The 13,658-nt window shown below is 36.3% G+C and overlaps 1 non-coding gene across 1 annotated transcript; it reads left to right on the top strand.

Annotated features, from left to right (window-relative positions):
- The first annotated feature begins 12,062 nt into the window (after positions 1 to 12,062).
- LOC145607746 (small nucleolar RNA R71) lies at positions 12,063 to 12,168 on the top strand. The gene has a single exon (XR_014105622.1). It is a non-coding gene; the product is annotated as a small nucleolar RNA R71 (small nucleolar RNA).
- Positions 12,169 to 13,658: the final 1,490 nt, after the last annotated feature.

Raw genomic sequence — 13,658 nt, 5'->3', positions numbered from 1 at the left:
GGGGAAAAGGAAGCTTGGCTTGTAAAGTTCTTTCTCCTTCTCTTTCACTCTTTCTACTTGTTCCTCCTCAATTTTCTCAATTATGGGACCCTCATCTCCCTCAATCTCTATCGGGCTCTTGCTAGTACTCTCTCTAGCATCACTCTTCTTAGGTACTCCACTCTCAAGGACCCTACCACTCCTAGTAACAATTGTATCCATAGGGTTCTTAGAATTTAAGTTCAATGAAGTCAAAGAAGAAGAAGAATTCTTAAATTCCTTAAAGTCACTAGCCAATTGAGAAAGTCGATTCCCTAACTCCTTATTTTGAATCAACATGTTATTAAACTTCTCATCATTCACGACCATGTAAGATTCTAGCAAATTGGCTTGTTTCTTAAAAACCTCTTCCAAGAAACTCCTAGAAGAAAATGGTTGATCATGGAAATTATCACTAGACCCTTGAGTATTTGGAATGGATCCAAGTGGGGTACTTTAGGGAATATTTCAAGCGTTATCCCAAGCTTGATCCCCACTGTGATCATACACTAAAGCACGGTGGCGTCCAAAGGGAAAGAAGGTAGAGCAAAAGAATCGCCAACAAGTTTTTTAGGAACTTGTAAACCGTTCACAGGGTGAAGGTTACTTCCCTTAACGATCCAGGAGATCGTCAACTCCAATAGGTCTTAAACCATGACTGGTAGTTCGGGGATGAAGGTACAAATCCAACCTAAAAGAGATTGAACTTGCCCTAATAATTGGCCTCTACTTTATTCTGATCGCATTCATGTGCGCTTTCTGACTAACATGCAATCAATAAGATTAACCCTAAACCTGTTTATCTATGTAGGTTGAATATTAATGCACAAATAAATCTATTATTGGCGATCACTTGAATTAAAATAAAATTTATCCTTAAAAAGATTATTAATTATCTTATTAAGCGTGATTACAAGTACTAATTCCCTTTAAGCATGCATAAAAGGTGTGATAAAGTAATAACAACAAATAATATCAAACAACATAATAATAATCATAAATAGTTACTACAATAATTATAATAACAATAATAATCATAAAAATAAACATGTTCATGTTAAAGCATAATGATAGAAAGATCCTAGGCATGAAACTAACAAGATTAATAACAACCCCTAGCATGTCACTAAGCAATAAAAATCAAAGCTTTAACCTTAAAATGATACTAACTTGAATATTAGGTAAGAAAATAAAAGGCATCACAGGAATCATGATTGATATAAGCAAATCACCCTAAATATCATACTAAACAAAGAATCCTAACATGATACTAGGAACATCCTAAACATTATACTAGGAATCAATAAAACATCATAACATGATACTAGGAATCAAAATAACAATCTAAGCATGATTTCTTTATCAAAAAATCAATAAATCAATTAAAGCACTTACTTGGATGCCTCATAACTTTTTCTAATAAGAAAATACACACGTTAGTAACTTCAAGTAAAATAATAAAAAAACAATTAAATTAAATAATTGAAAGAGAGATTTGGGACCAAACCCTCAGCAATTAAAATCTTTCACGTCTAGAGCTAAGGCAACTTCGAAAAATGCTAAGTATGTCTAGTGCTAATGTATGAGGAATTGTGTTTGTAAAAAGGGTTGGTTTAAAAAGAGAGTGAGAATAAATAATTTCTTGATGAGAGTTGATGATTATTGATGAGAATTGATGCAAATTGATGAGAAGAATTGATGATTGAAAAAAGAATTTAAGAGGCTATTAATTGAGAAAATCAGTCAGATGGATAAAAAAACGAATCACAGTTTCAACGAGAATAAAACTCTGCTGGTCATTAGCGCCAGGCACTAGAGGTTAGCGCCAAACGCTAAAGGTTAGCACCAGGCGCCAAGCCTTACCGCCAAGCGCTAATGCTTGGCGACAGGCGCTAATAATCAGTTTCACGCATTTTGGTTTTATCATATCTTTTGATCCCGAAGTCCAAATAGCTTTAGGAATGATAATTAATAATAGGCTCTCCTCTAGATCATTGGGCCGCATATAAAAACCAAAACGGGCCCAATTTAGTATTTTGGTCATAACTTCCTCACTATTCATCGGAATTGGGCTTATAATATATCGTTGGAAAGGTCTTTTCAAGTCCTATCCATCTACACTACTATTAGACCCATATCATGGACCAACAAAACTGGATTGGCTGTTTTCTTAAAATAGGTTTTCAAAAAGAGAGAAAAGAAAAGAAATTAAAACTATCCGCAACACTAGACTTTCCACACTTTCACTTCATTTGATTACGATTCGACGTAAAAGGTACTCATCACCAGGTTTTGGTTTTGGGGAAACACAAATGGGTGTCTACAGAAGCCCCCACTTTGACTGAGTTTGGAGAAACGCAAGTTTCGAAAACGAAAGTCAAAGTATCAATAAGGACGGAGAATGATTCAGAATGTTCTGCGATCCTAAATCATTCTTGTAACGCCGATACCTTCAAACAACTTTATTTAAACAGATAAGAGAGTTAAGAAACGCGTATCTTGCACTGTCGAGCACACGTCTCTGAAGTAACCGATTTGTTGCTGTTTGTTGTTATTTGTGACAACCTTCCACAATCTAGGGAACCCATTCTTGTTGTTTTGATGTTCATTCGTCTCTGAACAATAGAGCTTTTTTGGATATGTTCACGCGACTTTGAAAAAAGAGCTTGATAATAGGATGCCCACGCGTCTCTGAGCAAAAGAGCTTGATAATAAGATGCCCACGCATCTCTGAGAAAAAGAGCTTGATAATAGGATGCCTACGCGTCTCTGAGAAAAAGAGCTTGATAATAGGATGCCCACGTGTCTTTGAGAAAAAGAGCTTGAAAGAAATGTCCACGCGTCTCTGAACAAAAAGCTTTGATGATATGTCCACGCGTCTCTGAATAAAAGAGCTTTTTTGGATATGTTCACGCGTCTCGGAAAAAAAGAGCTTTGATGATATGTCCATGCGTCTCTGAACAAAGAGCTTTGATGATATGTCCACGCATCTCCGAACAAAGAGCTTTGATGATATTCCACGCGTCTCTGAACAAAAGAGCTTTGATGATATGTCCACGCGTCTCTGAAAAAACGAGCTTTTGAATGATATGCCCACGTGTCTCTGGAGCATTTAATCATAATAACAATAATAATCATAAAAATAAACATGTTAATGTTAAAGCATAATGATTGCAAGATCCTAGGCATGATACTAACAAGATTAATAACAAACCCTATCATGTCACTAAGCAATAAAAATCAAAGCTTTAACCCTAACATGACACTAACATGATATTAGGTAAGAAAATAAAAGGCATCGCAGGAATCATGATTGATATAAGCAAATCACCCTAAATATCATACTAAAGAAAGAATCCTAACATGATACTAGGAACATCCTAAACATGATACTAGGAATCAATAAAACATCCTAACATGATACTAGGAATCAAAATAACAATCTAAGCATGATTTCTAAATCATAAAATCAATAAATCAATTAAAGCACTTACTTGGATGCCTCGTACCTATTTCTAATAACAAAATACACACGTTACTAACTTCAAGGAAAATAATAAAACAACAATTAAATTAAATAATTGAAAGAGAGATTTGGGACAAAACCCTCAAAAATTAAAACCTTTCACGTCTAGGGCGAAGGCAACTTCGAACAATGCTAGGTATGTCTAGTGCTAATGTATGAGGAATTGTGTTTGTAAAAAGGGTAGAATTAGAAAGAGAGAGAGAATCAAGAATTTCTTGATGAGAGTTGATGATTATTTATGAGAATTGATGAAAATTGATGAGAAGATCTGATGATTGAAAACAGAATTTTAATAGGCTATTTATAGAGAAAATCAGTCGGATAGATAAAAAAACGAATTAGAGTTTCAACGAGAATAAAACCCCGCTGGTCATTAGAGCCAGGCGCTAGAGGTTAGTGCCAAACGCTAAAGGTTAGCGCCAGGCGCCAAGCATTAGCCCGCCAAGACTTAGCGCCAGGCGCTAAAGCTTGGCGTCAGGCGCTTATAATCAAATTCACGCATATTGTTTTTATCATATCTTTTGATCTGAAAGTCCAAATAAGGCATATAATATGTCTTCGGAAAGCTATTGATGTCTACATTCTAACGCAATTAAAATAATATTAAAAGATTTTATATATAAAATGATATGGATGAAATAGTGGGACGGTGTCATTTTTGGATAGAGTTCATATCTAATTCATATCTTTTTCGTTACAACTCGGATTTAATATTATAATATATCATTGGAAAGATAATTTCAAGATCTATCCAACCATATAAAATATGAATATATTCCACTTCGTACTAAATAAGGATTCTAAAAAGGAGTAGTTTTATTCAATTTCAAACTCATTGAAACATAATTATCAATCCTAACTCCATTAGGATTTAAAAGAACCTTCTAGAGTATTCTAGAAGACTATAATGAATCCTAATAGCTTCAGGAATGATAATTAATAATAGGTCGTCCTCTAGATTATTGGGCCGCATATAAAAACCAAAACGGGCCCAATTTAAAATTTTGGTCATAACTTCCTCACTATTCATCGGAATTGGGCTTATAATATATCGTTGGAAAGGTCTTTTCAAGTCCTATCCAACTACACTACTATTGGACCCATATCATGGACCAACCAAACTGGATTGGCTGTTTTCTTAAAATAGGTTTTAAAAAAGAGAGAAAAGAAAATAAATTAAAACTATCCGCAACACTAGACTTTCCACACTTTCACTTCATTCGATTACGATTCGACGTGAAAGGTACTCATCACCAGGTTTGGTTTTGGGGAAACACAAATGGGTGTCTACAGAAGCCCCCACTTTGACTGAGTTTGGAGAAACGCAAGTTTAGAAAACGAAAGTCAAAGTATCAATAGGGACGGAGAATGATTCAGAATGTTATGCGATCCTAAATCATTCTTGTAACGCCGATACCTGCAAACAACGTTATTTAAACAGATAAGAGAGTTAAGAAATGAGTATCTTGCACCGTCGAGCACACGTCTCTAAAGTAACCGATTTGTTGTTGTTTGTTGCTGTTTGTGACAACCTTCCACAATCTAGGGAACGCCATCTTGTTGTTTAGATGTTCACTCGTCTCTGAACAATAGAGTTTTTTTGGATATGTTCACGCGTCTCTGAACAAAGAGCTTGAGAATAGGATGCCCACGCATCTCTGAGCAAAAGAGCTTGATAATAGGATGCCCACGCGTTTCTGAGCAAAAGAGCTTGATAATAGGATGCCCACGTGTCTCTAAGCAAAAGAGCTTGAAAGAAATGTCCACGCGTCTCTGAACAAAGAGCTTTGATGATATGTCCACACGTCTCAGAACAAAAAAGCTTTTTTGGATATGTTCACGCATCTCTGAACAAAAGAGCTTTGATGATATGTCCACGCATCTCTGAACAAAGAGCTTTGATGATGTGTCCACGTGTCTCTGAACAAAAGAGCTTTGATGATATGTCTACGCGTCTCTGAACAACGAGCTTTTGAATGATATGCCCACGTGTCCCTGGAGCAAAAGAGCTTGAAAGGATTGTCCACGCGTCTCAGAACAAAAGAGCTTTAATACTTAAATGTTTATTGCGATAATATTCCGAAGAAAACTTCCGAAGACTAAAGCTTGTCGATCTTTAAAGCTCGCTTGAACTTTGCTTCCGCTATGCCAGTACGTCGGCGCTTTTGATGCTTGTAAACCATTATATCGGTGCCTCTGCTGTTTATGAACAAGTATATCGGTGTCTCTGCGATCATCCAATGCTTAGGCGCTTTAAGCTAAGTGAGACGATCTTTCGCTAGGTCGATCATTTATTGCGATTGTAATCAAGCTGACTACTTGATCATGTCAGATTGCTTACAGGGGCTAACTGGCGTACCAAGGAACCCAAAATTTGCAGAAAGATGTTGAAATAACTGCTCTGAGTGGTTAAGCGTTCTGTTGCCGCTGAAAAGTTGCTGGCGCCACGATTTGGCTCTGTCGCCAAACGCTGAAATCTAGCGCCAGGCGCTGAAATCTGTTGTCAGATGCTAGATGTTTTCGTCTGGCACTGAAGTAGGGTCTTCCCTTTTCTGCTGCACATGTATTTATCTTTTACTATAGGAGTTTGCTAATCTCTTTAATTATTTTAGGGTTGATCTAAGGTTTATTGTCGCTTGACTCATTTACTTGACAAGACTCAAGGTATAAACTTGACTCGCTGTGATTAACTTGAGGTTGACCCGACTCGAAGTGAAATGACACGTGTAACTCATGACTCGTGTGTGCATTGTATTGTGATCGTGCGACTCGAAAATGCAAAAAAGCAAAAATTTTCTGTCATTTTTGTGGAGGGTACCGACTTTCTCCCAAAAAAGAAAGACGCGAAAAAAGAAGAAGCGAAGTTTTTGATGGTGCATGTTGAATAAGCTTAATCCGTTAATGTTGTCTCTCACAGTACAAGGATTGTAACATCTTAAACTATCCTAGTTGACTCGATAATGAAAGTATTTAGGTAACTTAGGCGCGGAGGCTAAGCACTTCATACTTCGATGCAATGAGGATTATGATTGATGAGTGATGTTGATATGACAAGGCATGCTTCAACGTTATGTTAAGATTTCATGACAAAGGGTTCCTAAGGGAAAGTATATTTGGTCATGTATTTGTGGTGTGTGTGATAGTGACACTAAAGCTAGGCCGCAAGGGTTAAGTGTATGGAAAATATATTGAAAAGAGTCAAATGGTGGTGACTCTTAGGCTGGGTAAGCTAATGATGTAAGGATAAAGCCCCCAAGTCTAGCTCTAAATGAATAGGGATGAGGATTGGAGATCCCTTGATATGATAAATTATGTGAGTGTGTGAATGAATATGAATGTATGTTTATTACGGCCGCACCTCGATGTGAGGTTTCCTACGTATCCGTTAGGAATCAGGCTGAACGTAGCTCTAGCCGAACCTCGCACAAGTGTGTGTATACCTCAAAAAGGTCTTTTTAAGGGTTGTAACGTGGTTAGGCTAAAGGTTGAAGAAGAAGGGGATAAAAGGCTCAAGACCCTCGATAAGCCCCCAAGGTGTGCAACCTTGCTTTTGAATCTGTATATTTTTATGCTTGAGGCTTTTAACTCGTTTTTAGCTCTTTTTTCTCTTTTTTCTCTTTTTTTTTTTTTTTTTTTTTTTTTGCTTTAGAATTTATTTTATATTTATAAGTGTGGGAAATCCCGATCATGCGGTCTATCACTCACTTGGCATTCATATTTCTCAGGCACGGTTCCGAGCACTCGATAAGAGACGCAATATGAGACTTGTTCATATCAAAGACATTGGAACACTTGCCCTTTTGTACACTTTTATTTTATTTTTTGCTATTTTAATCTTTTTAATCACTTAAGCTTTTGTTCTTTGAAAATTGCATAACTTACACACCATCCCATCCCAAGGTTAGGTAGATGTAGGTTGTAAACCGAAAGGTCTATCGTTAGACGAGGCTCAAAGTGGTTTATGATCAAAGGATTGTATATTTGAAAGGTGAAAATGATATGATGTGGCTACGTGGGGTGCCTCAAATCATTGGTATACCTTGTGCTTAGTTTGATATGGATTTTTTTTTTAAAAATTTTATTTTTTATATAATGCAATGAAATGATTATATGCAAGGAAATAAATGCTCATTTTATTTAAAAAAGTGAAGGGTAAAAAACAAATTCTAAGAAATAAATTCAAGGAGGATGAAGGGTGCCTATGCTAGACTTATTGGGGAAAGGGTTTGAAGAAAAATAAAAAGAAAGCATGAAATTTTGGTGAAAAGCTTGCCTTGTGTTTTGTCTCATCATTACTCTTTTTTTATTATTATAATCAATCACATGGCTCAAACTCGATTCAACAAGCATGGATGAAAGAAGGTGGGAAGAATGAATATTGTGATATGGAGAAAGATGATGTAGATGGAGAAATATGAAAACAAAAAATTAGGAATAGAATGTACCCCCAACTCAAATGACGGAAAAAAACCGACTCATGCATGAACCTAAGACATGATCATGGTGTGAAAAGAGTATTTACAAAGTGTGTGCTAAGACTAGTGAGTGTAGGTGACATTTTAAGACTCGTGTCATGACCATGTGGCTAGACTATATGACTAGACTCGAACAAAGACTAAGTTAAGACCTCACGTATATGCATTAAATTGGACAGGCTGTGGTATTTTAGTCGTAACTTTTGATCTGTGACTCTGATTGGGATGAAACCAACGCCAAATTAAAGGAAAAACTCGGGGCTACAGATCCATAGGTTTTACGACTCGTAACTCTTCCTAGAACTCCGGATATGACCAAAACAAGTTGACGCTTGTGCAGTATACGGGAATAAAAATCCGGGTTGATTTAAAGGAACTATGACTCGATTTTAGACATATTTATTAGCTAAAATTAATTAATTAATTTATTAAACAAAGTCCTTTAGTCATAAATAAGTTTATTTAATCTTAACACAAGTCAAACAAATGGTTAGGAAAAAACACATAGAGTATGCACAACCAATAATGCACAATTAGTCAAGTAGGCACAATCATGATGCAATGAGTTTGTAACCTAACCATGGCTCTAGTTCTCTAAAGTTCGGGATATGAGTTAGTCAATAGATGGTCCATGGTTAATTGTCTGGATGCACCGCGTGGAAGCCTAACCGTGAAGGGTTGGCGCGAGTTGATGGGACACCGCGAGTTTAGAAAAACTCGCTTCCATGGTTTGGTGAATTAAACATTCTCGGATGTACCCATTGTTGCTCAGAGCGTTTAATCAGGTAGATGGAGCATGAATTCCCACAGGGTTATGTCCATATGTAGAACACATATGGGTTTCAAAAAAGTGAGAAAAACTCAATCAGGAAGTAGGATCGACCAAATAATGCTAAAAACTGGTCAAAATTAGAACGCATATTTCTTGTTCGATATTGGAAGAACTTGGCGCCAACAAACAGAGGCCGGCGCACTAATTTGGCTTTAGCGCCGGGCGACAGAAGCTATCGCCTGGCGCTAAAGTCAAATAAGTGGCGCTAGACTTTGTTTCCTGACGTTAGTTCCTACATGCCTTAGCAGCTTTCTGTGCTCGATAAAATTTTCCAGTTTCGAGCAGCATTATTTCGATCCTAGTTGTGAAAGATATTCCTCTAATTTTCTACGTGTAAAAATTCTATGTTTTAACTCATTACAGATGGTCTTTCCAATGAGATATTTTTTATGCATATGGAAATAATGTTAATCAAAATTACGCACATGAAATACTTAGAACTTTTCGAGTCTCATCCACTCATTCTAAATCATTGCCGAAATAAATTTCAGGAATTAAAATAGAAATCCTCCCCATTGGAGTCGCCAAAAACTTTAGGGAATATTTCAAGCGTTATCCCTAGCTTGAACCCCACTTTGATCATACACTAAAGTACGGTGGCGTCCAAAGGGAAAGAAGATAGAGAAAAAGAGTCGCCAACAAGTTTTTTAGGAACTTGTAAACCGTTCACATAGTGAAGGTTACACCCCTTAAACATCCAGGAGATCGTCAACTCCAATAGGTCTTGAACCATGACTGGTAGTTCGGGGATGAAGGTACAAATCCAACCTAAAAGGTACAAAATTAATAACAAACCCTATCATGTCACTAAGCAATAAAAATCAAAGCTTTAACCCTAACATGACACTAACATGAATATTAGGTAAGAAAATAAAAGGCATCGCAGGAATCATGATTGATGTAAGAAGATCACCCTAAATATCATTCTAAAGAAAGAATCCTAACATGATACTAGGAACATCCTAAACATGATACTAGGAATCAATAAAACATCATAACAAGATACTAAGAATCAAAATAACAATCTAAGCATGATTTCTATATCATAAAATCAATAAATCAATTAAAGCACTTACTTGGATGCCTCGTACCTATTTCTAATAACAAAATACTCATGTTACTAACTTCAAGGAAAATAATAAAACAACAATTAAATTAAATAATTGAAAGAGAGATTTGGGACCAAACCCTCATAAATAAAAATCTTTCACGTCCAGGGCGAAGGCTACCTCGAACAATGCTAGTTATGTCTAGTGCTAATGTATGGGGAATTGTGTTTGTAAAAAGGGTTGGATTAGAAAGAGAGAGAGAATCAAGAATTTCTTGATGAGAGTTGATGATTATTGATGAGAATTGATTAAAATTGATGAGAAGAATTGATGATTGAAAACAGAATTTTAAGAGGTTATTTATAGAGAAAATCAGTCGGATGGATAAAAAAATGAATCAGAGTTTCAACGAGAATAAAACTCCGCTGGTCATTAGCGCGAGGCGCTAGAGGTTAGCGTCAAACGCTAGAGGTTAGCGTCAAACGCTAAAGGTTAGCGTCAAACGCTAAAGGTTAGCGCCAGGCGCTAATAATCATTTTCACGCATTTTGTGTTTATCATATCTTTTGATCCAGAAGTCCAAATAAGGCATATAATATGTCGTTGGAAATCTCTTGAAGTCTACTTTCCAACCCAATTAAAATCATATTAAAAGATTTTGTAGATAAAAATATGTGGACAAAATAGTGGGACGGTGTCAGTTTTGGATAGAGTTTCATATCTAATTCATATTTTTTTCGTTAAACTCGGATTTAATATTATAATCCATCATTGGAAATATAATTTCAAGATCTATCCAACCATATAAAATTTGGATAAATATTATGAGGCACGAAAATGAAACCTGAATATATTCCACTTCGTACAAAACAATAATTCTTAAAAGGACTAGTTTTATTCAATTTTAAACTCTTTGAAACATAATTATCAATCCTAACTCCATTAGGATTTAAAAGAACCTTCTAAAGTATTCTAGAAGACTATAATAAATCCTAATAGCTTTAGGAATGATAATTAATAATAGGCCCTCCTCTAGATCATTGGGCCGCATATAAAAACCAAACCGGGCCCAATTTAGTATTTTGGTCATAACTTCCTCACTATTCATCGGAATTGGGCTTATAATGTATCGTTGGAAAGGTATTTTTAAGCCCTATGCAACTACACTACTATTGGACCCATATCATGGACCAACCAAACTGGATTGACTGTTTTCTTAAAATAGGTTTTCAAAAAATAGAGAGAAAAGAAAAGAAATTAAAACTATCCGCAACACTAGACTTTCCACGCTTTCACTTCATTCGATTACGATTCGACGTGAAAGGTAATCATCACCGGGTTTTGTTTTGGGGAGACACAAATGGTTTTTTAAAGGTACCTCTTTGAACATTAGGTTGAAAATTTCCCCTACTTTAATTATTCCAATTACCCAGAGCTTGATTTTGGCCATGATGTTAACTATGGTTACCATAACCTCGGTTACGATCCCCATGCCCTTGGCCGTGACTTTGACCATTATAACCATGATTGTTATAGCCACCACGAATCTCTTGGACTACATGATTTCTACAACCACCACTTTGATTATAATTATCATAGTTCTCTTAGTTGTGATAATTCCTATTTCCAACATTTCTATGAACCTCAAATCTAGGTTCAAAATTATGGTTACAAACATAATTCACATGCTCATTTTAAATTCTATCACATTCTTCACAAGGAACATTGGGGCACATAAAAGCATCATGATCATTCATTCCACATAAATCACAAGGCTGACATTCTCTAATCATGCAACAAGAAGAAGGAAAAGTGTTAGAGTAAGAAGGTGTACCTCTCCCCTTATTTTGGGAGGGAAAAATTGGAGCTTGCGAAGGAGGACTCTCAAGCTTGGCCTTGAGGGATACGACTTCTTTCCCTAAATCCAAAATTAAAGTGGTCAAATTGTTGATGGCATTGAATTGTTCGATCGAGCACCACTTGCTAGTTGGCTCCTTTTCCACCTCTTGTCAATTCATATAATGTCTCACCACTTCATCTATTGCATCCACCACTTCTTCTTCCGTTTTGTTCATTATCGGGCCTCCAGCTCCGGCATCTAAGCTTGCTCTTCCCTGAGAACTCAACCCACCATAGAAGATTTGTATAATTTGGTAGGTAGGAATTCCATGATATGGACACTCTCGTTGATATTCCTTATACCTCTCCCATGCTTCATAGAGACTCTCATTAGGCCCTTGCTTTAAATTTTGGATCAAAGCCCTAGATTCCGCCGTTTTCTTTTGTGGGAAAAAGCGAGATAAGAAAGACTTGGTAACTTCATCCCATGTCCTTAGGGACCTTGGTTTGACCTCCTTATCCAACCACTCTAAAGCTCTTCCAATAAGAGAAAAGGGAAACAACTTGAGCCTAATATACTCTTGACCAACTCTGGCTACCACAATTGTATCACAATACTTCTCAAAATCATTGATATGATTGAGAGGATTTTCACTTTTTGCACCACCGAATTGTTTCCTCTCGATCAAGGTAATCATAACCGGTTTGATTTCAAAATCGTTATCCAGAACCAACAATGGAACAATCCCACTCTCATACTTGTAAGCACCCGGAGTGCCTAACTCCTTCAATGTCACTTTATGAGCTTCTTCCATGTTCACTTGCTCACACAATCTCAAACAAAATTATTAGTAACACGGCTACAAATGTAGCCTAAAAGAAAGAAGAAAAAACTTTTTGTATTTTTGAATAAGATGGAATAGACTCAACAACAATACACAATCACAACACCATTCCCCGGCAACGGCGCCATTTTGACGAGGGTGAAGACTAGGTTATTGAAACTAACCCCTACCCAAGGCCAAACAAAATTTGTAATCCCTCAACACACCCTTATACAAGTATAATGGTAAGTCGAGGGTCGAACCACTAAGGAATGGAGAGCGATCTTATATTGCCAAGTCAAGCTATTCCGGAAAGGTTAGGTAAGGGTGTGAATGCTAAACAACTAGACAAGCTAGGTTTGGTCAAATGTAATAAACACTAGGGCTCGGGATCCACATATAATTGTAACGAATTCCACTAATTGGGAAAGAATTGACTAAGTCGAGTGATGCGAGGAAAAACCAATCATGCAACCAAAAGAGCATATCAAGCTATTTTCCTAGAGGCCTAACTAGCGTCAACTACGATAAACTCTAGGTAGGAACGTCACAAGACACCTCAATCGTTAAATACAAGCAACAAATCAATGGTCTGTATCAATGTGAACCTACAATGCAATCTAGTGTGAATAACTAGGGTGATCAAGCCTAAATCAAACACACACATGCACATAATCAATTAACAAATTTAATAACATTATAAACTACATCAATTTCCCCAAATTAACATCAATCCATTACTTATACATGCTTCACCATTACCCTAGCAATCAACCTACTCACTAGCCATTGAAATCAAGATCAAAACAAGGCTAAACAACAAATTCATCATGATCAAATTAAACAAGCTTCAATCAAACTTCAATCAAACTTGAACATTCAACAAAACAATTGAAATCAAACTAAAGATCAAACTAAAGATTGCATTAAAGAAAAGGAATCCTTATAAACTTAATCAAAGATCAAAGGAAATGGAGAAATCTTCAATCAATAACAATCCACCATGAAATTCTCTCTCTAAAAATCTAGAGTTTCTCTCTCTAAAAATCTAAAACTAACTCTAATTCTATTCTAAAATTCTCTCTCTAAAAATAGA

This window comes from Chenopodium album, chromosome 2, assembly GCF_948465745.1.
Source record: "Chenopodium album chromosome 2, dcCheAlbu1.1, whole genome shotgun sequence".
NCBI classification, from domain to species: domain Eukaryota; kingdom Viridiplantae; phylum Streptophyta; class Magnoliopsida; order Caryophyllales; family Amaranthaceae; genus Chenopodium; species Chenopodium album.
The sequence above is the reverse complement of the archived record's forward strand: the minus strand, read 5'-3'. Positions and strand labels throughout refer to the sequence as shown.